Source organism: Heterocephalus glaber, unplaced genomic scaffold (assembly GCF_053883595.1).
Source record: "Heterocephalus glaber isolate CG9 unplaced genomic scaffold, H.glaber_assembly_v1.0 deba00000768, whole genome shotgun sequence".
Classification (NCBI taxonomy): Eukaryota; Metazoa; Chordata; class Mammalia; order Rodentia; family Bathyergidae; genus Heterocephalus; species Heterocephalus glaber.
Genome location: NW_028258162.1, coordinates 6,992,141 through 6,998,494, shown reverse-complemented (window position 1 = coordinate 6,998,494; position 6,354 = coordinate 6,992,141). Strand labels below are relative to the sequence as shown.

General features: G+C 39.2%; 1 long non-coding RNA gene across 1 annotated transcript; it reads right to left on the bottom strand.

Annotated features, from left to right (window-relative positions):
- Positions 1-1,204: 1,204 nt before the first annotated feature.
- LOC147829075 (uncharacterized) lies at positions 1,205-4,649 on the bottom strand. The gene is made up of 3 exons (XR_015449627.1): positions 4,363-4,649; positions 4,164-4,258; positions 1,205-1,265 (listed from the first exon to the last, which is right to left on the bottom strand). It is a non-coding gene; the product is annotated as an uncharacterized LOC147829075 (long non-coding RNA).
- Positions 4,650-6,354: the final 1,705 nt, after the last annotated feature.

The window sequence follows — 6,354 nt, the reverse complement described above, 5'->3', positions numbered from 1 at the left end:
GCTGACTCTCCTGGTAGCGACAGATTATGGACCTGACATATCCAGTTTATCTGAAATTTTTTGAGAACATCAAGAATAATAAAGTATGGCTTGCCTCTCACCTTACTCATTGGAATTCTCTTTTATTCTTGATATTCTTCTAGAAGGCATCAATGAAACTCAGAAAGTTGTTGGAAAATTATCTAGTGTTACCAACCACCCCCAGACTGAAGCCGTTACCCCTTCCTCTGAATTCTTAAATGATCGCACTAGGTGATTTTTTAATTAATATGTATGTCTTAGTAACTTTTTTATGTATTGAAACTTTTGGTTAGGGTCTGTTACTTAAGATTCCTTATACTTATGCTTCATGCTGTTGATAAAATTATGGTTACTATCATGCCTGAGATTTCAATCTTATACTTTCTAAAATGCCCCTTGCTTGTAGCCTTGCAAATTAAAACATCTTTGATGTCATTTTAGTTATTCCTACTGGAGGTATTTAATCTTAGAAAAATTAAAAACCCTGTTGGTAGAGATCTAAAACCTAAATGTTGTCTTGCTGCTGGCTGGTGTTGGGGTTTAAAACAAGGAGACCCCAAATAGTATGGTGGTAGCAAGCATCTGGGGCACTGGAAGAAGAGTAGAAGCATACAAAGGCACACTTGACTCTCCTCATTCATGCACCCATGACCAGCTCTTCCCATTGAGCAGTGGTTAAATATGCTCACCCGAGGAAGCAAGTCCTCTCCAGGTTTGTGGGTTAAAGATGGATGAGCAGGACATGCAACCTCTCCGAGTGCCTATGTGTGCCATTCTACAAGACTGTGGCCCAGGGCTGAGCGATGGTTGAGTGAGGCTCAGGACAATGGCAGAGAGAGCAGGAAGTTCACAGTGGAGGTTGTCCTGAGACAGGGATGAGCAGGGTTGCTCTCAGGTTAGCAGGAACTTAGCAAAACATATGTTCACTGTCCAGCTTCAGTTCTGACACTAATGAGCATGAAAATCCTCACTCTCATCATTAGTGAAATGAGATTATAGGACATATCACCACCCTGAAATCTGAAGAAACAGGAAATTATGGAGAATGAGCTTTCTTGGAATAGAGGCCCTGGAACCATGAACTGTTAGAAATGGTTAAATGATAACTTTGATGAATTGCTGAAGGCATGAGAGTGTTAACGTCCCAGGATTCACAGTGTTAGTGTGAGTGTTCATGGATTTTACCTGCTAGAACTCCAATGGGTTCTCATGGTCAGTACCCAAGAGACACCTCCCTCATGTTTCTGGAAGAGAGAGCAGGAAATTAACCTGTTTGAAATAGAATGCAGAGCATTCTCCATAAAAAGTCCTACTGTTTAGGACAAAGGACTTTATCAGAACCTTATCCATACTGAGAGAAGGGTAATTACTCAATCTTAACACCCTCTGGGTTTCCTGATCTAACTAACAGTAGAAAGGCTAAAGTTAAGAAACAGGGCCAGGGATTTAGCTCAGTAGTTCCGCTGCTTGCCCTGCAAGTGCAAGGACCGGAGTTCGATCTCCGGTACCAACAAAACAAAACAAAACAAAAAGTTAAGAAACAGTTGGAAAGATGAAGTCCCAGGGACACTATACAATCCCACTGCCTTGCTAGAAGCCCACTGAAAGACTGAGATTTAATTATAAACAAAGGAAACTTGCTTTCTTCCACATCATATCACCATACCAGTGCTTCAAAATTATAACCATAAGTTATAGTTGAAAGAACTACAAGGTACAGATCAATAAGGAAGGAGTGCTTAGGGAAATCTAAAGACAACAGAGGGTACAAAAGCAAGGACACTCGCAAATGAGGGCACCGGACAGCCACCGCTGTAGCAAATGTTATGTGCAGCCCAGCTCCTAGTCAGATAAAGCCTCATATGAGAGCCTCACATTAAAGGCTTATTTACCTCAGTACCTGCTACCTATGCATTGTATCTGGCCTTTAACAACAACAAAATTACAAGTCTTGCCAAAATTTAGAAACAAAACCAAATGAAGAAATTTTGAAGAGACAAAACAAATACCAGAACCAGACTAGATATGACACACATTTTGGAGATACCAGATAATTTTAAAATTACTTTGGCTAATATGCTAGGGTTTGAATGAGAAAACAAAGGCCTACACATGAGGGAAATGTGTGTGGAGAGATAAAAATTCTAAAAAAGGAAAAGGAAATGCTAGAGGTAAAAAACACCTGAGAAGAATGTCTTTCTTCAGTAGAAGGGACATAGCTAAAGAATCAGTGAACTTGAAGATATATTGTAAAACTTTTCAAACTGAAATTTAGAGAGAAGAGAAAACAGGAAAAACAACAGACTATTCAAAACTTGTAGTATATATATATATATATATATATATATATATATATATATATATATGAATATCAGAAAGAGGATGTTATGAATTAATAATGGTTGATGATTTTCAAAATTAATGATATATACCAAATATCCCAAACCACAGATCTAGGAACCTTAGTGATCATCAAGCCAGATGAATATCAAAACAATCTACACCTAAGCATATTATATTCAAATTGCACAAAACCAGAGACAAAGAGAAAATCTTGAAAGAAGTCAGAAAGGAGAAAAAGAAATCACATTACTCATGGAGGAACAAAGATGACAATCACAGAAGACGTCTTTCTAGAAACCATGCAAGCAAGAAGAGGATAGAGTGAAATATTTAAAATGTTGAAAGAAAAACACTATCAATTCTGTGTGTAGCTAGCATATTATTCAAAGTAAAGGTAAGTAAAGATGCTCTGCAGTAAACTAAATCTGAAAGAAGTCATTCGTAGACCTGGTCTGCGAGAAATGTCAGTAAAAGTTCTTCAGAGAAAGGGAAAGGATGAATGAAAGATGGTCAGCACTCTGGTTTGGATCTGGAATGTTTTTGCCCCAGTGTCAATATATTGAAGACTTAGTCCCCAGCCTGTGGTCCTATTGGGTGGCGGTGAAACCATTAGGAGATATGGCCTAGTGGGTGTGAGGTCACCAGGGCTATGTGCATGAAGGAGATGGCAGGACCAAGGCCCCTCTCTGTCTCTTCTCTTACTTCCTGGCTGCCATGAGGTGATCACTCTCCTCTACCATGCATACCTACCATGATGTCCTGCCTTGCCACAGCTGACCACGGACTGAAACCTCTGAAATGGGGAGCCAAACTAAACTTTTCCTCTTTGTAAGTTGACTATGTCAGGTAATGTGTCACAGTGACTAGAAGCTGATTAACACAGAAACTTAAGTCTACATAAAGTCTACATAAAGAGTATCAGAGAAACTTAAGTCTACATAAAGAGTATCAGAGAAGGAACAAATGAAGGTAAAATAAAAATCTATTTTTCTTATTCTTAATTGATATAATAGGTAACTTCAGAGTAATAATAGTCAAAATAATTTGGGTGGTTATAGGATATGGATAAATAAAATGAATAAAAACAAGGTAGTCTGAAATAAGAGGGAGGAATTAGTTGTTGAGATATCTGTATTAGTGTTGTGCCCAGATTTCGAGGTCCCCAAAGACCACCAAGGAGCCGATTCCGATGTAAACACACGAGGGTCGTTTATTCAAGCTCGAGCAGGGACTCCCAACTGTCACCGCCGCAGCGGGTCAAGATTGAGAGCCCTGACTCCAAATCAGCAGGGGTTTTTATAGTGGTTACAGCAAGGTTCTAGATTGGCAATTAAACCTGATTGATTGTGCCTTGCGCACCCAAGCTGCAAACGGTTGCTAACTACTGATTAGCTGTTGCTAGGGGATGGCTGAACACCATCACATGCAGGTGGTCAAAATACATCTTGTGGTTTTTCTTAGAACTGAAATTTATGCCACCAAATTTTAGAATGGAGTCACTTAGGTCTCACATTAGTAAATGCCTGCATCGCCTGTTAAGTGGTATAGTGTTCTATGAAAGTGGGTTTAGATTAGCTGTAAATGTATTTGTCAAACTCTAAGGAAAGTCCTGAAAAATTAAAAGAAAACCAAGTAAAGAAGGAAAATGAAATCCTATAAAACACTCAGTTGAAAGCAGAGAAAGGAAAAAGAGAAGCAAAAACAAACAACAAACAAAAACACACACAAAAACCTCCACACAAAACCAAACCAAAACGAAACAAAAAAACCAAAACTCGAAAAAAAAAATCAATAGAAACCTGTGTTGAGATTCTCCTTGGTCCTGGCTGGTATGCAGATTTCTTGAGCAACGTTCTGCCATGTTGGTCTTCAGAAGGGCCTGGTTGACTGCTTACTGCTTTGATTATTTACAAACATGAGTTAAATTGTATTTGTTGAAAAGAGGTACTTAAATACATGCCATAAAATAATCTTTTGCTGCTTTGAAAAGTTACTCACATCCCATTCATGTTTGGAGAGTCACTGGCTCTTGGAAAATCCTTTTAAAGCCCTGAATTGATTCTCCAGAGAATTGTAGAAATATACAGCCTTATAAAATGCTTCATGCGATTGATTTCACAGGGCCGTTCATCTGAATCCACTCATGGATCCTTAACCTGAACTCCATGTTAAGAAAGTTTGTCTCTATTTCATGCTTTTAATGTAAAAACGTATCAACCAGAAACAGGAAAGAACCTACAGGCAAATGATCATTTCTCAGGAGATTTGCATGTGCTCAGGCCACACCTTCCACATCTGGTTGCACTCAGCAGCTGCGATCCACCCACAGGGATGTGGACAGGAACTGCCGTGTAGGAGTGAGTCCAGTGGCCTGTTATTTTTTATGCAACTGAAGTCAGTTCTGTTGCCAGAAGAACAGCCTATAAGAAACAGACATGTTATTGTGTCAGTTTATAAGCACCAAGGGGCACATTTGCATTTCCAAGACCCAAAGAAATTGTCACTTTTCCTAGTCTCCAAATTTTTCAAAACATATCCCTACCAGTAGAACATTTTGATCAAACGTCCTCAATAAATGCATATTTACTTAAAATATATACCCAGTTATTCCTGTCATCTTGTGTAATAAGAGTATTAGAAAAGTACATTTCTATTTTATTTCTAGACAAAAATAATTATTGCTAGAAGTTCTGACATCTTTACCCAGCCAGGTGGATTGTCTTGCTCACCTCGTGTGATACATGGATTCCATTTTGGTAATCACAGCATTAAGTCAAAAGCAGAGGTGGGTAGATATAGGTGCATTAATAAAACAGCCTTTGTGGTGTTATACAAGGCTCCTATGCTATCTAAGGAGGAAACTAGGGGGGAAAGTATTATGATTTTTCATTTAATTTCCAAAGAAAATGAACTTTACTGCATATTTATGTCATTATGTACATTATTTAGCATGCACATTAGCTCTTACTATGTACCACTTACTATTTTAAGCACTTATGAATACTGGCTCATTGAATGCTTTCTATAAAGTAGATACTATTATTGCTCTAATAATACATCAAGAACTTGAAATGGTCATCTCAAGTTTGCATAGCCATTGGCTTATCACTGAGGGCTTGAATATGCCATAGTTTGGATCTTAAGTGTCCTTAAAGGCGCATGAGTTAAAGGCTTGGTCCATCCCTTGGTGGCACTGGGAGGTAGTGGAAATTTTAGGAGGTCTGGTCTAGTGGGAGGTCTTTAGACTATTGAGGCTGTGTGCTCCAAGGAGATAGTGTGTCCCTAGCCCCTTCTCTTTCTCCTTTTCACTTTCTGGCCATGAAGTAGGCAGTTTTGTTCCACTACACTCTCCCACCATGATGTGCTGCCTCACCACAGGCCTAAAAGCAATGGGACCAACTGATCATGGACTGGAAGCACTGAAACCACTAGCCAAAACCTTTTCTCTTCACAAGTTGATTATCTTAGGGTACTTGTTATAGTAGTGGAAAGCTGACTTACACAATACTACTAAATAATTTAAAATGGCATTCTCAAGTTCATGTATCTGCTACCTTGCTTCCTGGGGCTTGGATATTTGCTCAGAGATGCAGAGCTGGAAGGAGGACAGCTTCTGGTTGGTGACACACTTCTTGGATTCAGGGGCTGCCTAGAAGCCAGGAGCAGGGAGGGTAGCCTGCCTGGGATTTGTCTCCCTCCACCTTTGCAGCTTTCTGATGCTGGCTTTATGGGACACAGTCATATACTACAGCACAGAGACAGGCAGAGTCCATGTTAATGACCTTTGCAGTTGCTTTTTGACCAATATTCAGGCAATAATGCCTGCAGCTTTTAGGAAGAGTCTGTGCTAATCATCTTGCTCTTCACTTTAAGTGTTTAAGCTTTATTTTAAAACAAGGACCTGCACTTCAATGCTTTATTTCATCTAAACTCCTTTTTGCTTTAGTGCAAGAATTGCTGGGGAAAAAATCTTTCCCTTTTTTTTTCTTT